The following is a 21484-nucleotide window of genomic DNA, read 5'->3' as shown; positions in this document are numbered from 1 at the left end:
AAATTCCTCGCCTTGCATGTGCCAGAATCCCATATGGGCACCAGTTTTAATCCCAGTGGCCCTGCTTCCCATCCAACTCCCTGCTTGTGTCCTGAGAAAGCAGTTGAGTCCAGCCCAAAGCCTTGGGACGCTGCACCTGTGTGAGAGACCCCAAGGAAGCTCCTGGCTCCTGGTTTCAGATCAGCTCAGCTCCAGCTATTGCAGCCACATGAGGAATGAATCATCAGACATAGGATCTTTCTCTCCTTCTCTCTGTCTTTCTAATAAAAAGAAATACTCTTAAAGTGAATAAAACCCTAAGAATTTTGAAAAAAAAAAGTTTCAAAAATGAAGCAGTAGAAAATTGAGTAAGAGGGAAGTGCTTCTGGAATTGTTCCCGTTGAAAAGAAAACCGAAAATGCGAACATCTCACTCAGCACAGGCCTTACACCTGTGTGAGCAGAGGCTGGCGCTCAGGCAGCAGGTGTTCAAAGTTTGTGATTTTCTCAATCAGAAGATAGAACCTAAATAGTTAAAATTTCCAAAGAAAAACATGAAAAATGTGTTATAGAAGTTATTTGCCAAAACAAACCCGGTAGTAAAATACCAGGATTAATGTATTAATCAGAGCTTTTGAAGGCTCACATTAGCTTGCTTTGTTATGCTAATTCGCTTGCAAATGAAGGGCGGAATGATTCTCCCATTATTGAACATCGTTCTTAAGGGCCTGATTTAGAAAAATGAAGATGTCCTTTATACTTGTAAATTAGTTTATGTCCTAGATCAGGAATTTGCGTTAGTAGGAAAGTCATTTTATTTTTCTTTTCATTTAACTGTATATCCATTAAACTCTATTTTTACTTTTATGCAGCTTGTGAAATTTGTGAAAAGAATATCTCCTCAGAAGCAAAACTCCAGTAGGTAACTCTGGAAACTTATTTTAATCCCCTTTAAAGACCAATACATTGTAACTAAGATAAATATCAGTGATCCTACCCGAAGGTCAAAACACTGACCTGTGGTTACACTTGCCAGTCCAACGGGACACATTGTTGGACCTAGAGTGTGCTCTGTGATTTGAAAAGTGTCGGATTATCGTAGATTTCAAAAATGGAAAGATTACATGGCAATCCCCATTTCTGACTTGTTGTGGACAATCAGAAGATGTGATGGAACTGGGGCTGCGTTCCTGCTTGGCTGCACTGAGCAAAGCTGAGTAGCCACGATTGCTGCTGCTAAAGTGACATATCCTGCAGTTCATGTCCAACATAAGGGGCCATGTATCATCAGAGCCTGCGCTCTCGCTCTTCTTCTAACAGAATCACGTGGAAAGGGGTACATCATCTATCTCTCTCCAGTGAGAAAATAAAAGATAAGCTAACGGAGCTGCCCTCACCAAGAAAAATATTGGAGACATTCTTGTGTAAAATAGCAACATAACAGAATTATATTACAAATGATTCTATTTCTAAAATATATATAAAATCTACTAGTCAGCTGAGTGTGATTCCAACATACAAGAGGACCAGTTGAAGAAAATCTCAGGGAGTGAACATAGAAGAGGCTTCGATCAGGTTTATTCTTCTGTTTTGTCTTCTTTTAAATGTTTACCTACAAGGCATATACATATAGAAGTTTATTTATTGCATAAAAAATATCAAATCTGCTCACAGCTTTATTGAACATAAAAAAAGAGAAAGAAGTATAGCAAGCTTTTAAAGACCAACAACTATCGCAAGACTCTGCAGCCCCCTTCATTGCAAATATGCCTAGGATTGAAACACAAGCTATGGTAAAAGTAGAATCATTTTGTTGTAGGTCATTAAAAATGACATATTAAAAATACTAACCATTTATTCATAGTTGTCCTGTTGTGGTGAGCATTTTGAGCTTGGAACTTTTAACAGGTGGGATTATCAAATAACAGCATACTAAGTATGAGAATTATGCAACTAATTGATTAAAATGAGAAACCAGCATTACAAAAACCATTTCATCATAGTCATTTATGTGAGGGGTCAGGTGTAATGGCTCAGTAGGTAAATCCTTAACTTGAAAGCTCTGGAATCCCCATATGAGCCCTGGTTCCTGCTCCAGCTCCCTGCTTGTTGCCTGGGAAAGCCAAGGAGGATGGCCAACGCCTTGGGACCCTGCACCCACATGGAAGATTCTAAAGACACTTTTTACTCCTGGCTTCGGATGAGCTCTGCTCTGGCTGTTGTGGCTATTTAGGAAGTGAACTGATAAATGGAAGATCTTTGTCTCTCTTTCTCTCCGTAAATCTGATCTTTCCACCAGAAATAAATACAATTCTAAAAAGGAAAAAACAGAATTGTTCAGGAATAGGCTAGATCTTCTAAGGATTAGCAGCCAGCTAACTTGTACTGGCTGACATAGTTATGTGCAAATTAGAACTGATGTTTTTCAAGACTGCAGTCTTCAGATCAATTTATTGTTTTCAGATATTCCTTAAGGATAAAACATTACAATGGTATAAGTAAGGACAATTAATAATTAGGACAGTTAATAACCTAAACGGAACCTCCAATGAGTGCCTTTGTTTCCTTTGATCGATCAGTGCCTAAGAGAATAATTTATAAAGTGAAGTGGACTTTAGGTAACTTTATTGAGACCCAATTAGGAGACTTTACTTGTTAATGTCACCCAGTGGAGCTCTCTATCTTTTCATCAAACACTGGCTCAAATATTTAAACTCCCTGCTTAATACCTCCAATTTGAATTTCATATAAATAATTACAAAATGGCAATGATATCTTGGTACAAAATGAAAGTAAATCTCCAGTTTCACTGGAAAATAAATATAATTCATTTTGCATATGTATGTATATATGCTTTTCTATCTTCAGTTTAAAATACAAAATTGAAAAGCATGTATATTTTACCATAATAATGTATTACATTTCAGATAAAAAGTATTTCTAGCTTCTGTTTTGTTCAATTTAGTTCTGTTTCATTTTAGCAACTATTTTTTCTAATACTAGAGACATCTTTGCTGGTCAGCTCTGTCCATGTTAGGAAACTACTTAGGGGCTAATGTTGTGTGTATCACATAAAGCCATGGCTAGAGACTTTGCTGTCTCCTAAAGGCACCGATTCTTGTACTGAGTGCCTCACTTCCAATCCAGAGCTGTGCTAATATCCCCAGAGAAGCAACGGAAAATGGCCCAAGAGTTTTTGACTTGCACAACACACCTGAGGGACCAAGAAGAAGCTTCTGACTCCTGACTTCAATTTGATCCTTCCTTGTCCATTGCTGCCATCTATGGAGTGAACCAATGAATGAAAGATTTCTCTCTCTCTCTTTCTCTCTTTCTCTCTCTCTCATTTCCACTCTCATACTGTCCCTCCCTGTTCTTTTCTCCCTCTGTAACACTTTAACTTGGATAAGTAAATACTACAAAAAGAAAAAGAAACTGCCTGTGACTATTATGTTATCATGTTACTCAGTTAAATTTATTTCAGTGTAATCAAAAGAAAGATTCTTTGCATACATGCTAATTTGCTTTGAGAGTGCATAATAAACTTTGAAGAACATGACATCATACAAAAGTAACACTTTATGTTTTTCTTCTGAATGTAGACCTCAGCTTGGTTAGTCTAAGTTTGGTTATTTTTACTCAGGTTGCTTGTATTCATGTATTTGTAGTGTGGTAATGCTCATGTGTTTCTCCTTTCATGGAGAACAGTGTAATAGAACACTTACACTTCTTTGGCAATAGCAGAAGCAGAAGAGGCTCAATGTACCAACCAATTTCCACCCCTGATTACATCACATCATTTACATCTCACTAGCAAAAAAAATATAATCACACGAATAAGTACCAAGGTACAGTGCTGTTCAACATGTCCATGTGGGACACTACTTCAATATTATGCAGCAAGGCGTGTGCTTTTTTCATAAAATTGTGATGTATTGGGTCCATTCTGAAATCTGGTTTATGTATTTTAGATGCTCACAAAAAATTGATATGGAAGTAATGTGTGAAAGAACAAAATAGACAAAATACATTGCATTAGAAAAGGAACAGATATCACTGTTAAGAGATTTTTGTTGTCATGGTTAGGTACCAAAATATATCAAATTAAATGACAATATGGAGAAAACTGCTAATCATAGCAAATCTGGTACAGACTAGAAATAGAAGCAAACTTATGTAAAACTCAAATTAGGACTTCTGGCTTTTAATGGAGGACCAGCTAGGCTGAAGTCAGGAGTCACAACGATCAAAATATTCCATATGAATGTAAGGAGCTTATCCAATCTAGATGTGACATGCTTCCTATCATGGATTGCATTATCCAGAAACAGAAATCAGAAGTGGAGCTGGAATTCAAATCCAGACACTGTAGTATAGGTTGTGGGTAATCCATGAGATGTGTGCTTGTGTGTGTTTTTATGATTCTTATATCATTTGAAAGGAAGATATGGAAAAAGAGAGAGAAAGAAAGAACTTCCATTGGCTAGTTTAGTTTCCAAATGGCCACAAAGGCCAGGGCTGGGCTGGGCAGAAGCCAGGAGCCAGGAACTTCTTCCTGTGCATGGGTGCAGGACTCCAAGGTCTGGGATCATTCTCTATTATTTTCTCAGGTGCTTTAGCAGGGAGCTAGAAAGAAAGCAAAGCAGCCCAGACTCAAAGTGACAACCATGTGGAATGCAGACACCACAGGCAGGACTCTATCTTCCCAAGACACAACATGTACCCTCCCCTGTGAGATGTCTTAAGAGCTATGCTAAATGCCCACACGAAGACTACTGATGAAAGTAAACTGGAATACATAATACAATAGTCTCACTGAAAAGCTGCAAGGTTGTGCACAACTCTCAAAATACTTCTCAATTTTCAAAGTAAAAAGTAAATTATTAGAAACCAAATATGTATTTTTTAAATGAATAAGGGGCCAGATGTCAAATCCAGGTGCTCACAGCAGAAGGCACCTGCATTTTTTATAAGATTTATTTATTTTTATTGGAAAGGCAGATATACAAAGAGGAGGAGAGACAGAGAGGAAGATCTTCTGTCTGATGGTTCACTCCCCAAGTGACCACGGTGGCTGGTGATCCACCAATCTGAAGCCAGGAGCCAGGAACTTCCTCCAGGTCTCCCACACGGGTGCAGTGTCCCAAGGCTGTGGGTCATGCTCAACTGCTTCCCCAGGCCACAAGCAGGGAGTTGGACGGGAAGTGGAGCGTCTGGGATTAGAACCAACACCAATTTGGGATCCCAGTGTGTTCAAGACAAAGAATTTAGCTTTTACGATATCGTGCCTTGCCAGAATCAAATTATTATTAATATTATTGAGTTGAAAATATTGGTAAGTATTTAGGAATTGCAGAGAATTTTCTTGGATTTTTGCAACATTCCATTTTGTCACTTTGGGACACAGGGAATTGGTTCTGGACTCAATCAGAATACAAGCTGCAAGTGAAGACCATGAAGATTATGGGGACCCTCAGACGATGCCAGGTCTGCCACAGGGTGAAAGAGGCCACCGGATCTGGAGTCACTTGTATTTAATTTTCAACAGATTTTCATAGATAGAGCCTTTGAAAGATTAGTCTTCAAAGCTAAATTCAGAAAACATGTTAGCATAAGCACTACACAGCATGAAAACCTAAAGTGTTATCTCCCCGTAGTCAAACACTCAGCACTATCAATAGAATTCTAAGATGGGCAACAATGAAATGGAAGGATAGCCATGTTAATAGAGCACAAGGAAACTGTGCAAGAACGTTCATTTTGATTTTAAAATAATGAAATTGAAATTCTAAAAGTAAAATACATGCCATCATTAAAATAAATTGTATGGGGATAGGTTTTGAGATTCAACAGCTCATGCCCCATTTAGGGATGCCACATCCCATATCAATCCCTGGTATTGAGTTGTCTCCCGTTCCCATCAGATTCGTTCTAACATTCCTGGGAATAGCAGATGATGGCTGAAGCACTTGGGTTTTTTTACTACTGCATGGAAGACCTACAGGATGTGAGCATTCAAGAATGAAGCCAGCAAATGGAACACATCTCTCTCTCCCTCGATTTCTTTCACTCTCCTTTTCTGTCAGTCTGCCTGTCCAACTAATGAATGAGCAAAATGTAAAACACATAGAAGCAAGTTAAACATGTTGAGTAGCAGATTATTAATTGTCATAGAAAATTGAGAGTTCTACATGTCTGAATCCTAATGGAAGAACACATCTGAGCCACATTTCATGCAGAATAATTAACTGTGTGAAATGAGTAATGCCTGTGTTTCCATCTATTAAACATTTTTAGTGCATGCATTCTGTTAAATTTTGTTTTACTTCATTTCTCTGGATTTTAGAAAATACTTGGAAATTAATTGTCAAATGAAATTGAGATATCAATACAGCATGCAATGCTTTGTTTCCTTGCCAATTGAATATCTATTGGTTATTGGGTTTCACTAATCCTGTTCCTGGATTTGAGTATTTTGCCGAGAGATGTTTTATTTCAAATACAAATACATATTCCAATGCCTCAGCTAAACAACTTTCAAGGCACACCCAGGTATGTTTCAGCCTTAATGCAAAAAGATAAATTTAGTATTGCCTTCTGCCAGCAGCAACTGATAAAGGAAACCTGTTTATATTCTTAATGATACAAGATTAAGATAACTTTGTTAAACTGAATAGATTAAAAATGTGTTGGAATTTAAAAGTTGTATTTGACTAAATATTTAAGTGTAGGGTTTCAATTCAGCACAAAATCTTATCTTTAAAATTGTTGTCTCCACTCACCCAAATAGCTTCGGTTTTAGGTAGACTAAAAAAACAGCAACAATGATGAAAAGAAATGCTCCTTTTCAGACTATTCAACCTAAAAATAATTTCTTGTCTTTTCTTCATTAGAAAACCTTTCCAGGGGTTGTTTTGTTTGTGATTCTAATGGAGAACTGATCAGGAGAACACACTGAAGCCAAAATTTTTGGTTTGAATTTTCACATTGGCATTTAGAGGTTGTTTCGCCCCCGAGTAAATCACTATACCCTTTCTTGGCTTTGTTTATGTTTCTTTTTTTAATTCATAGAGGGAGGAATTCATTATAATATTTGATTTACATGGTTGCTGTCATGATGAAACAAGTTTACATCAAGCATTTAGAGCTGTTCAACTGATATTTTCATAGAAATATTAGCTATAAGGTAATTTTCAGAGGTCTTACCTTTGCTGTTTTATATCTTAAGCATAAATCCAATCATTAACCTCACAATAACCATGCATGTTGCTAATCACTTCAGTGAGTGCATCAATGACACATTTGCATGATGTGTCAAATAACCACACACTCAACAGTAACACTACAATCACTCCATATATTAAGTTACTCTCCAGTGATTCACTAAACCATCTTTTTCTAGGATCTTCTACAGGGTGAAATAAAGCATACAATCTACTGCAGGATAAAGCAAGGCAAAGGAACAATTTCATCTGATTTTCAATCAAGAATATAGTAAGAGTAAATTTGTCTGAGGGGGTAAAAAAAGACATCACAGAGTAACTAACTCTTGAGCAAAACATCAGTAATGAATATACTACTCAGGCTGCTAAAACAGCATGAAAAAGCTTCTGTGAAAAGCAGAAAGAAGCCTGAAAAATTAACTCCCACCACTAGTAAAGAAATTCCCAAAGAAATCTGAAGCCTGTGCTGTACTGAAGGTCACCTTAGGAACAATCAACATCAAATCAAGCTCAATTCCTGACTTGATTGAGTCAACTCTTCCCTTTATGCCCAGTAAAGCGAAGGGGCATTTCCAATCATAAAAATCAATTCCTTCCTCAGTTATTATCAGCCGTAGTATTACTGTCTAGCTTTCAACAAATATCTATGAGACATGTAAGAAAAACATTTTTAAAAAATCCTGCTAATCAACTAACAGAGTAACTTAAACATGCTATAGAGATTGAAACTACCTGAAAATGTGTAAAAAAGTTATCTGCATAAGCTGTAATACAGAGAGAAGTATCAAAGAAAATCATATAAAATTAAAATGAATTATAAGAAGAATACAATAAATTAAATGTTATTGCTGTGTAAACTCAGGGTAATTTATAGTAATATATTTTTAAATTATAAAAGGCACACTGTCTCCCGCCACACGTTTAAGCATTTATTTTTTTTATAAAGATTTATTTTTATTATTTTTTTTATTGGAAAGGCGGATATACAGAGAGGAGAGACAGAGAGGAAGATCTTCCGTCCGATGATTCACTCCCCAAGTGAGCACAACAGTGGATGCCATGCCGATCCAAGCCAGGAGCCTCTTCCAGGTCTCCCACGTGGGTGCAGGGTCCCAAAGCTTTGGGCCGTCCTCTGCTGCTTTCCCGGGCCACAAGCAGGGAGCTGGAAGGGAAGCGGCACCCGGGCATGCAAGGCGAGGACCTTAACCACTTGGGCCACCGTGCTGGGCCCCATCATTTATTTTTAAGACCCAATTAAGGTAAGTCCGATGGAAAATTAGGCAGAAAAAGTGAAATTGAGTGCAGATGTAAACAAACTAAAAAAAAAAAAAAAAATCAATGTAACCAAAAACTAGCTGAAAAATGAGTTAAACAGGGAAAAAAAATCTTTAGTCAAAATTGTCATCCATTTCCTCAAAGACAGCATTTCCTAAAACTCAATCAAGAAGAGGATAAAAAGATGGATCATTTTACATCTAGGAGACAATGAATTAAAAGTTGAAGTATTTTCATAATCAAAATCTTCAGGCTGAATTATTGCATTGGTCAACTATAAAATTTATGGAAGAAATACCAATCTTCCAAGTTTTGTTAGCACCTGAGATGTGTGAATGGATTTAAAGACTGAGATATTATTCTGATTGCTTGTCTGTGTTTTAAAATTTGTTACACATTTTATAAAATATTTATAAGCCATTAAATTTTGTTTGAATGTTGCAATTTTTGAAAATAAAACATGAATAGGAGATACATTGAATTTTGTGCCAAGTAGGGTATCACTAGCCAGGCTATTCAAATTTCAAGAATATCTTGGGTTTTTCAACTTTAATTTTCATAAAGATTTTCTTCAAGCGATACTCTTGGATTTTATACTTATATGTATAATAATTAAGAGAGCAAATTATTACCACAGAGACACATGGAACAATACAAAGAAACTGAAGGGATAAACTACACAGCTGATTTTTTTACAGATGTACTTATTTTTATTGGAAAGGCAGATTTTACAGAGAGGGAGAAACAGAGAGAAACATCCTTCATCTGTTGGTTAACGCCCCAAGTAACAGAAATGGCCGAAGGTGAGTTGATTCAAAGCCAGAAGCTTCCTCCGAATGTCCCACCCAGGTGCAGGGTTGCAAGGACTTGGGCCATCCTCTACTGCTTTCCCAGGCCACAAGCAGTGAGCTGGACGGGAAGTGGAGAAGTCAGGACACGAACAGGTGTACATATGAGATGCTGGAGCTACAAGATGGAAGAATAACTGATCAGTTTTTTAAGCTGCCAAATTTTTTGTGCTTCCCATCCTCTACTGATTTTTTTTTCTTTAAAGCTGGCAATATAATTCTTTAGAAAAAAAGAGATTTTTTTTCCAAATAATAGCGTTGTGAAAACTAGATAGCTAAATGAGATAGGGAAAAAAAAAACATTGAATTTAATCCCCTCTCATGTCAAGCAAAAATATGAAATAACTTTATTACTGATCACAAGTGAAAGCCAAAAGAATATGGTTTCAGAATAAAACAAAATGCCCTCAGTACTTTTATATATTTACAGATTTCTTAAAAAAAATAAAAAGAATGTGTTTTTTTTTAATTGCAAAGTTAACTAACCTGTATTTTCACCAAAGTAAAGGGTTACGTATTGGGAAATAAAAAGTATAAAGCCATAAAACATTGGTGAAAGAAACTGAAGAACACAAAGTTAAATAAAAGTACATTTCATGTTTGTGGATTGGAAGAACTAATATTGTTGAAATTCCCATACTACCCAAGGCAATATATAGATTTGCCACAGTCATCAACAAGATTCCAATGATATTTTTTCACACTAATAGAAAAAACACATTTGGCTCCACAAAAGACTTTAAATAGGCAAATAACCTTGAAAGGTAAATAAAATGTGGAGATATCACACTTTCTGATTTCTAATTATATCATCAGCCATACCTATCAGAACATTGTAGTCAATGACATAAAAAGACACACAAAAATAACAGGATAGAGAACTCAGAAGCAAAACCAATTTGTCATCAAACTGGTGGCAAGGGCACTAAGAATAGAAAAAAAAGAGAAGGAATCCTGTCTAAAATATGTGACTGATAAACTGGATAATCACATTAATGAATGTTAATGTGAGGTATGTATTATGTTTTACACAAAAATTAATTCAAAACAGATTGAAGATTTCAATGTAAAATCTGAAATCCTAAATTTATATGTGAAGCATAAGGAATCTTCTTGATGTTGACCATGGCAAAGATTTTTTTTTTCTAGAAGTTCTTGTAGCAAAAGCAGAAATAAATGCATGGCAGCACATCAAACTAGAAAGCTTCTGATTAGGAAAATAAATAATCAACATAAATGAGGCAGTTTTGGATTAGGATAAATTTTTTTTTTGCAAATTATGTATTTGATAAAGGATTAATACCCAAAATATTCAAAGAACTCACAATACATTCGTATAATGGAGACACCACAATTAAAAAATGTTTAAGGGAGCTGAATATATCTTTTCCCCATAGAAGACATAAGAATGACCCTGTGAAGCAGCTGGCATTGTGCCATAGAACAGTGATATCTCATATGAGCAGTCGTGTGGGTTGTGGTAGGCCCACTTCAAATCCAGCTCCTGGCAAATGTCCTGGGAAGAATGGCACCAGTCCTGGGGTTCCTGCCTGTATGCGCAAGACTCACCTGTGTTTCCTGGCTCCTGGATTCAGCCAGGTCCAAACCTAGCCATTGTTGCTATACTGGGATTGAATCAGTCAATGGAAGATATCTCCTTCTCATTCCCCTCCCCTCTCTGTGACTCTGATTTGCTTATAAATCATGTTTTAAAATTGTGTGAGAGTGTACTCAGGATTACCAAGCATCAGGAAAATGCAAATTACAATGGCAATGAAATATCACTTCACACCTGTTTAATGACTATTCTTAAAGGACAAGCAATATAAACATTGGTAACGGTATGGGGAAAAATAAGATATATTTGTACACTGTTGATAAAAATAAAGCATATGAATATTCTTAAATATTGAACAACTGTGTAACTCAGAAGAACTACTTCTGTGTGTGTGTCAAAACAAAATCAGTAATTCATTAGAAATTCTGCAAACCTACATTTATTGCAGCATCCTTCACAACAATAAGACATGGAAACAATCTATATACACATTGATAGCTAAATCATTTTTAACATGTGGTATATGCCATGGAATATTACTTGATCTTGAAAATGATGTAGGCACAATTATTTACAGCATTATGAATACACTTGGAAGTCATTATGCAAAGTTTAATAAGATGGATTAAAAGGGCTTGGTGCAATGGCTCAGTGGCTAAATTCTTGCCTTGCACGTGCCACAATCCCATATAAGCATTGGTTTGTATCCCGACTGCTACATTTAGCTCCCTGCTTATGCCTTGAAAAATCATTAAAGGATGGCCTAAAGTCTTGGGGCCCTGCACATGCATGGGCAACCCAGAAGAAGCTCCTGACTCCTGGCTTCAGATTGTCTCAGCACCAACCTTTGTGGCCACTTGGGGAGTGAACCAGCAGACAGAAGATATTTCTCTGACTCTCCTCTGTAAACTTTGCAAGTAAAAATAAACATCTTTAAGAAACCAAAACCAAAAAAAAAAAAAGAACGAAAATACTAGATTTTATCACATAATGTACTTTTTATAAAAGTTAATTGCATATAACAGAATAAGATGGTGATTGTCAGAGGCGGGAGAGAAGCTAAGGAGAGAAATGGAGAGAGCCTAAGAAGACAAACTTGCAGTTGGGGTAGAATGGACAGGCTTGGCAATCTAATATTAGCATGATGAGTACAGTTCACAATGTAGTGATACAAACTGCAGACTGGCTAAAAGGGTAGAAGTTGTTACTGAAAAAGGAAAATAAGAGATTATTGACTACAGATAAGATATACATAAAATAAAGTTAGAAGGTAAATCACAGAATAAAAACAATGTTGCCTGAAATAGTCAAGAATACATAAAGAATCCTTTTAATAAGAATAATAAAACAAGCAAACCGGCTACATAATGGCCAAAGACCTCGAGATAAATTAGAGAGGATAACACAACAGTGACAAAAGCATATTGAAATTAGCTTTTCAATTTGTTAAAGACATCTAAATTATAACTACAATAAATTATGACAACAATTCTGCATGAAAGTAAATAGTGAAAATTTAAAAAGGAGGTGAAAATGTAAAGGGACTCTGTTTTTCTATAGTACTGTAAAAGATCAAACGCTTTGGAAAGCATCTGGCAATTTCTATTAATATTAAATATAAATCCCTTTCATAATTCTAACATGTTGAAGAAGAAGCATAAAGACCTGCAGCATTTTCATGGTATTTCAAAGCAACACAAATGGCTAGCAACAGGGCAGTAAATGGATAAGCCATTGTTGTATGGAACAGAATATCACCTAGGAAGGGAGAAAGTTATAACTGGATTCACTGTGCTGAACGGTATATGAAAGGGGAGACGTGTGGCTGTGGGGAATCCGAGCCAAGCAGAGTGGCATGCTGCTGTTTCCTCGGTGCACCTTGGATGCACACACATGTATTCATGATCACACAATAACTGGGCAGACTCCTCATGAAAGGTAAGTGCAGAGAGTCAGAAATTTGGGAAATCAAAAGACATTACATCAGAAAGTGTTTTTCTATATCTTTATTACTTTACGGAGTATCTGTTTCGTAGGGAAAAAAAAAAAAAAAAGAAAAAAAAAGAAAGAGAAAAGTGGCCTAGTGGCTGAAGTCCTCACCTTGCACACACCAGGCACCCAAGGAGGGAAGACAGAATGAAGTATGAAGTATGCTTTCTTTACCGAACACTCCTTTCTTTTTGATATACAGTGAAAATAGTTTTGCATTATTTAATGTTCTCACACAAGGTATATTTCTCAGGAAAATAACCATCATGTATTCAATAGGAGATTACATAAAATTTATGATTTAAATGAAGATATAATAAGCTGCACAAATCTAAGTTCGTCAGTATTTCAGAAAATTGCCATATCAGTACGAGTATTAGTGTTTGAGACTCCAGTGCAACACATTTGTATCAATCTAAGCATGTAGCTTTTACATTAATGAATATTCTACTTGCAGGTGTAAACCCAGTTATGTAGTAACAAGTATGCAGCCCAATTACATAGTAACAATGCTTCTTTCTCCTCCCTTTCCTTTCCATCCCCTCCCCTCTCATCTCCTCTCCTTTCTCTTCTCTCCTCTCCCAAACCTATCATTTCTTCCATCTAGTGCGCCTAGTCATGGAGCCCAAAAACTTTCAAAGTGAAATGAACCTCGCCTAATTATGTACGTTATCATCTCTTGTTTAAATTACAATTGTGGCATTCTTTTCCAAAATATTAATATATGTTATTACCTATGCACTTCAGTGTAGTGCAGACACTTGAGTGTTGGCTAAATCTCACAAATACAATGTTGAGCAATATCATACACACACATTGGGATTTATTTATGTTAAGCCGTAACAAAGTGAACAGAACTAACGGTGTGAGAGGATTATGGAGGGGTTTTAATGTTTGCTCAATTTTGATGTAGTTTCTAGATATGCTCACTGTCTGGCAAATAAATAACTACGCATTTTCAACTTGCGCACTTTCATCTTATATGTTTAATAAAGAATTTTACTTAGTAATCGGAAATCAAATATTTGTAATAAAAAGAAGGTGTGACGTGTACTAGTGTACTACTGCTCTGGTGATTGGGGAAAAGAAATGAAGTGTTGTAACTGAAGTATATCCTTAACTTATTTCTAATGTACAAATTAGGAGGTTGAGAAGGTCTTAGATACATTTACAGACATTGAGAAGGGGCATAAATGAAAGAAACAAAAGATGTCTGGAAGAATAATGTGCTGTTTTCACTAGGAGAGTCAGAACCACAATTTGAACTCATACTAGATAACAAGGTGCAACCCATTACGCCTGTATCTGCTATCATCCATATTCATCTTAGTGTAAATTTTTAATGTGTGGTTGCTGTTATACATAATATCATTGGCTCTATCAGTGGCAATGTAATTGTACCATATATATCGCCAAGCATGTCAGAGATACAGTGTTTGAGAGCTCACTCGTGTGCAAAGACTGACATAGACACGAGGTACAGACTGCTGGACGGAATGGATGGAAAACAGAATGGCCTGAGTTGAGAATGAAGTAACAGCCAACTTTGTTAGTAACAATGCAAATATCCTCTCCTGTCCACTTCTTTCCCCTCTCCCCCCCAATTCTCCTCTCCTCTCCCCGACTCTGCTCTCTCCTCCCTCTCCTCTTCTCCTGTCTTCTGTTCTCCCCTATCTTCTGCTTTCTATCTATGATTAACATTTCAGAGGATACATAAGAATAAGATTGCAGCACATGACAGATGACTTAACATTGTCCCGTGAAAAAGTCAAATTTTATGTAACACTTGTAACTTTTTGGATAAATTGCTTTGCAAATATAGAATGGATATCTCATGCGCTAGATGAAGTTAAGTTACTGTGTCTTGATGCCTCAGTTCGTCTGTAAGCTGAGTCTTTGGAGACACCTGCACTGTGCTCGTTGTGGTAACAGTAAGAGATCTTTCTTTGCTCTAATGTTCAGAGGAAACTCTAGCAGGAAATTATGTAACCTGGGTAAAATCATTTAAGACATCAACAGGCTGAGGCAAATTTCACACTTTCAAGGACAATGCTTCTGTTCCAAAATAAACATGCTATAAAATTATTCAAAAATACACTAATTGAAATGAAAATGTCTTCATTTATTCGTCCAGATTTTGATCATGTGAAGTCAAATGAAATCAAATCACAGATACTACAGAATTTTATGTAGCCGCAAAATTGTAAGAGGCCTTCAAAACCTTTATGGAACATGTCAATTATGAACAAAACAAACTTCTCATGGATTTGAAGAATATTTTGAACTAAAATGAGCTTAACGGTAATCATTTTTTTCATGAAGATTTTGAACTATCATTGCATTTATATTAAAATAACATGTGCAATGATTTGAAAACAGTTTCTCAACTAAATGCAAGTGGCACTCAAATTATTTGCTGAAATTAAAAATAGGAATTGCACTAGTGGGTTTAATATTAGCTTGTTTGATACTACATTAATCATTTTATTCACTTAACTTCAATCTATACAATAGATCGATATTTGAAGCTAGTGCTTTTCCTAAACACATGGTTACTTATTTCACAAAGCTGTATTTTATAAAAATATATCTTAAGTCTAAGAAGTATTAAGTTACCAAAGATATCTTTTGTATCTTTAGTCTCCTTGTCATCATTGTCATTTTTGTCTTCTGACATTGTATTGTTCCTTTTTCTGATTTTCCTTTTCTGACTTTTTTCAGCCAATGATACTTGTCACAATATGATCTTCATATTTTAGAATTCTAAGCCTCATGGAAAAAGATCTATTCCTTCATCCCAGAACTTATAAAAGCTATTTGCAAATAGTACACAGTTAATATATATTTATTACATTGACTGGGTATTACTGATGCAAGGTATTATAAGATCGATTGATTAAGATTTTCTGAGTTTAGACAAGTCCATAAATCAAATACATTTACTAATTCATTGAGTCTTCACACTATGCTTTTGAAATCATGCCTATCCAACCAGGAACTACGAAAGACAATAAGTGGTACTTACCCTGTCAACAAGGTGTTGTGTTGTGTCTCTGGAACAAATAAATAATTGAACCAAAGCATAATTGTCAAACTTACCAGCAAACCGTAAAAGCTAATACTTGTTGAAAAATAAATGATTGTTTTACTGGATTAGGAACTGATTTCGATGGAAAATAAAAAAGGGAAGATATAAGAAGAAGCACAGGAATGATTCTAGCATGTAGAAGTTTGGAGCTTACACATTTAGAACTTTACCTTGTTTCAATGTGTCCACACAGCTACATCACAGATGCATGTATTAACATTTCAACATAATCAATTGAAAATAAAATTAAACATTCAAAATAATTCCAGCAAATACTCAGTAGATAAGCACATATACTCCTTTTAACTCAGAAAGTCTATTATGCCACTTTTTCTTCTGTAATCTAAGAAAGGGGCTGTCAGTCCTAGAATTCAATTCAAATATTCCCTCTTAGTATTTGGGCCATATCTTGGAGGTAAGGAGCACAGCATATAATTACTAGTTATGTAATAATTCCTTCCTACAAAAATGTTAGAGGAAACTAAAGAAAAATTACTGACTTTTCCTAAATATGTGCACACATGCAATTATATTCTTATTATATTACACTTTACTGCTAATGTGTCTCTATTATCTAACTCCATATAGTTATTAATATTAGAAGTATCAACAAACTCAACACATTAATGCTGAATGACCTAACTTGTTCACGCAGCTATTCCGCAAACATACTGAGTAACTGCATTTGCCTTCAGAAAAGCTCTAGTGAAGAAAATATATTTGTATAGATCGACAAACATTGATGAAGATAAAACAATGCTCTGGATACAAACTCTTTCTTGTGGATCAAGAGAACAGGTGATATAGATGTACAAAAAAAAAAATCTTCTAACACTTGATTTTAACATGAAGCACAGCACTTCCTGTGCAAGGTCTATTGTAGGGGAATGTGTTCTGTTTATTCATTCAGAGGTTTAGCCTGAGGGATTTGATGTCAACCTGATGCTGATTTATGAGAAAACAGAAACTGAAGAATTTCTCAAAAGCACGAAGAGCCTGAGAAAGCATTCCTCTCCATGTATTCATGAATGAAAAGACAATTGAAAACTCTTATGCCTTCCTAAATGATGATGAAAGTGAAACCTGAAAATTTGCATGCATTCCAGTTACAGTGAATTATCATTAGCTTTGCTAATTCTCACAGTGTCGTTTCAATGTGGAATTGAAAAAGTCAATGCATGATTGTTGGCTCTCCCACAAATTCATATGATGGGATGCAATGCCAATGTGATGATGTTTGGCAGAAAAAAAAATAAATACATGCACCTTGGATGAAGTAGAAGCAAGGAAGGCAAACTTACAGACAAATAATACATTTTTGGAGGAGAAAATGAGCATAGAAAAGCATTTAAGTGTGACCTTAACATCTACGAACAGAAGGCAATAGAATATTGCCCTCAATCTATCAGTACAAAATGATTTCTAGGTTTGATTGTGACCCAAATCACAACCCCTGTTTGGAGCAGGGAAATATACTGTTAGTCGTGCCAATCTCAAGAGCAGTTACCTCCCATGTTCTCAGTTTTAGGAAGGCGTTGGTGCATTCATCGAAGTCTCCTTCTAAAAGGTGGTGTGTGTGAGGTGGTGTGTGTGAGGTGGGTTGGCAGGAAGCAGAGAATCAGGAACAGGTGAAAGAAGAGTGAATTCTGCCATGACTTAGTAGAAAATTGTAAAGAATTGATGTAATAAGCCTAAAGAACTATACATCCAGGCTCCAATTAAAAAAGAAAAAGCACTGGTAATTACTGTCCAAAAAATGTGTATTGGTGACTCAAGTTAAATTAAGAGAAAACAAAGCAAATATGCTAAACAATTATTAACTTCCATGGAAACACATGATTATGAAAGAATTATTACACATAATTGCAATTTATTACCTTGCTCAGTGTAACAGTAACATGAACACTGATTATTGAATCAATAAAATAATTATATAATTACTGTGGGAGTATATCTGTGAACATATGCACATTAAATTCTGACATGATTTCAAGAATCTCAAAATTTAAATTTTTATTTTTGTACTAGGAATTTTGTAGTAACTGTGACACAAATTAATGATTAAAATGAGATGTTTACATGTGTCACAGAAACAGAGATTAGTACATCAAGAGTCATTTTAAAGTAACATGGGGAAGTATATCATTAGCAAAGTTTACCAAAATGTTTTCCAAACTAAAATACGAAGAACAGTATAGTTTTGTTCTTTCAGGAAAAATTTGAAATGAGTTTTTCATAGGTCCTTGTTTTTACTTTTCCTACAAATGCTGACATGATTCTAGTTACTTTATTAAAAAGTGTTGAGAAAAAAAAAACTTTCAGAAAGTTGTCTAATATCTCATTGCCATTTTAATTTCACATATAGAAGAGGGATTTTATTTTAGCTGTACAAATGTCTTGGGATCTTTGTAGGCAGACAGACTCTTGCCCAAATGCATTGACATCTTTGCTTGAGGGAAAAAGGACTCAGCAAAGAGCTATTTAGGTCTACCGAGCACATCATTCCGAGTCAGGTGACTTAACTTCCTATGGATAATGAATAGTTGTACAATAAAGGAAGGGCTACATTCCCTTTAGGGAGATGAGGTGCAGGATGATGAAATTATCACCGAGCTGCTAAAGAACATAAAAAATGCAAATGTCTCTAATGTTCACTGGGTGATATGCCAAAAATGCATTTACATGTTAAGCTATTGTGATAATTTGAAAACATGAAAATTGTATAAGCTGCTCACAGAAAATGGAAAAGATAACACAGAACACAAATTTGTGGATTTTTCTTTTTTTCACAGCTGACAAAAACTCTTTGATCAAGTGGAACTGTTGACAGATTTTTTTTTCTTATTCAGCAGATGGAAACCCTAATCTGTGAGCTATGAAACAGAAAATTGTCCATAAAGATTGCTTTGAATGTTAGTGTTCTTTTATTATGCAAGTGTAGGGATTTGAAACAGGCACAAATGTATTAGATAAAAGATACAGTGAACATACACGCCAGCACCTGAAAATTTATTGACATTATTACTGCTAAACAGCTGTATATTCTTGTGAGAAACACTGCTCATTGTTCAGCAGTTATTGCAACTGATTCTATGCTATTTTTCTCCTAATAAAAATATTTCATATCCTAAGAATCCCCCTCAAAACAATACATGCCATGAATTTAATCTGGGACATTTCCCTGTGACTGTGGTCATAATTTGAAAAATCACACATATTTGGTCTCATACAAGATTATGGATGAGCAAAAGGGGAAATGATTTTTTTTTACATAGTTAGGAAAAGGAAAAGAAAAATAAGACCTAAGGTAAAACTGTCAGTAGCTTGTTAAAATTCACACATCTTTAGTAAAATCTAATTATATCAAATTTTAACAATGTTTTTGCAGAGGGAAAGTGTCTCTTCACATTCATTAACTTAATTGGCACAGTGGAAGTTTTAAGTGGCCTTTCACCTTTGAAAATGAGTTGCAGTTTTAACAGTAGCCTTTTCAAAGCAGAAAAATAATCTAATAGAAGTTCAAGATCTCAAAGACTCTTTAGAAAGAAAGTATAGATCCCAAGGGTGTTTTTGGAACCATTTAACAAATATTTCACAATCAAGCACTTTATGGCTGAAAGTCAGGTGAGCAGTCAGGGACCAGGATAATTTTAGGGGATGAACACTCATGATGGGATTTTATTCTTCTTTTGTTTGTATAATGTGCTCTTAATAGCACCTGGCTGAGAAAGCAGAGTACAGGGTTGGTATAAACTGGAAATTGCCCATTACACTGCAAGCTTTGCATTTTAGTATCTGTTCAGAAAAAAAAATCTAAATAAACACTTGTTAGTGTTAAAACTTGTTTTTGTTAAAACACTATGTAGGATAACGCATAAACATGACTAAAGGAGTCTCATGTGTTATTTACAAAGAGTTTTCAGGTCTTGAGTTCTTTCTTTAACCTAACACAGAAAATATTGAAGTGAATAGTCAAACTGTTAAGTCCTTGAAATTTTCAAGGCTTTTTCAGGGGCAGAGGAATTGGGGTGCGAGGTTGTACATATGCATGGGTGACACAGGATTTTCATCTGGATGAGTCAAGTATGATTAGGGAATATCTGGGGACCCTTATCCCCTTACTTCTGTCCATGATCCATTAACCGTTTTAAAGTTTGGGAAGATGGCCATTTTAGTCTACCATGGATACACCAGCTGGCAGGGAACCACTAACTAGAGAGCCTTCTAATGCTGCAAATGCGTTGAATCCGACCCGTTGAAAACCTTGAGAAGCACACACTGATCCATGTCTTCATCACCAGATTCTACAGAAGCAAAACTAGAGGCGGCAGTGTCAGACACATGCTCCAACTACAGGTTCATTTCTGTTTTTTTAAAGCATTCTCTCTTTAAAACCCCAGTGTCTCCTTGGCTTATGATTGAATCTCATTGTTGAAAGCCGTTGATTTTACTTTGGATGATAGATGGCTTGTGGAAATTAATTGGACTACACTAATGTTTCTGCTGCTCCGTGTATTAGGAGAATCCTATAATCTACAAGTACATTTCACACATATCAAAGAAGCATTATAATATCTGGTAAGGGAATGTTTCTATATCCTAAACTACACTGTAAGAAAAGACCTTAAAATGCTGATATTTCATTTTATTGCTAAGCATGCAAATATATATTAATATAAATTCAGAAATATCCATAAGAGGCATTTTTTTATTTAGTTAAGACTAATATTTTTTTTTTACTACTATTAGTTGCAGTGTGTTGAGGATAGTGGAGTCTCTCATTAGGAGTGTGTTGATTGTCTAAGTATTATTTCTACGCATTTTGATGCTATAATATGTGATCTCAAGAGGGATATTTGGTTTCTCTGTCTGCATCAGTACTGTTAAGTATTGGGACTTTGTCTTACACAAGTGATCCCAAATTACTTCAGGGCAGCAGCACCTCTCATCCTATTAAAATGTATGATTTGTAACTTGCTGCCTTTAAGACCTACAAACCACAGGAAATGCCATATTCATAATGGATTACTTTCCATGAGCTTCCACTACACACACTCAGTTTGTCCTCCCAAAGCCAGTGCGAAACTGCTAAAACCATCACAGAGATGAGGGACTGAGACCAAAAATAGCTTTGAGAAATGTCTTGAGGTGCAAGGTGGACTCAAGCAGGAACTCTGAGTCTAAACCCATGCTGTGCTTACCAATTTTGCCTGCTGTTAGAACCACTTCACTGGATGGCTCATTCAAGTCCCGTTCATACATTAATATAGATAGATCATTTTCTATATTTGTGGTTTAATCAGCAAGTATGTTTTAACGCATTATGTTTTATTGTTTGGCTTTCATGATATTCCAGTCAGGAGGCATGTAATATTTGTGATGTGCTAAGCTGTCTATCCCTCTGTCCTCGTGACTCACACACAAGCACACGTTCCTTTGCAATGTATTTGTGTCATTGATGTGAAAATATGTTCTCTGCATTATGATCATATTAACATGAGACTCAGCACGAGCCGTGTTATAGC

This window comes from Ochotona curzoniae, unplaced genomic scaffold (assembly GCF_017591425.1).
Source record: "Ochotona curzoniae isolate NIBS_2020 unplaced genomic scaffold, NIBS_Ocur_1.0 contig_43, whole genome shotgun sequence".
NCBI lineage: Eukaryota > Metazoa > Chordata > Mammalia > Lagomorpha > Ochotonidae > Ochotona > Ochotona curzoniae.
This window is presented reverse-complemented; position numbering follows the sequence as displayed.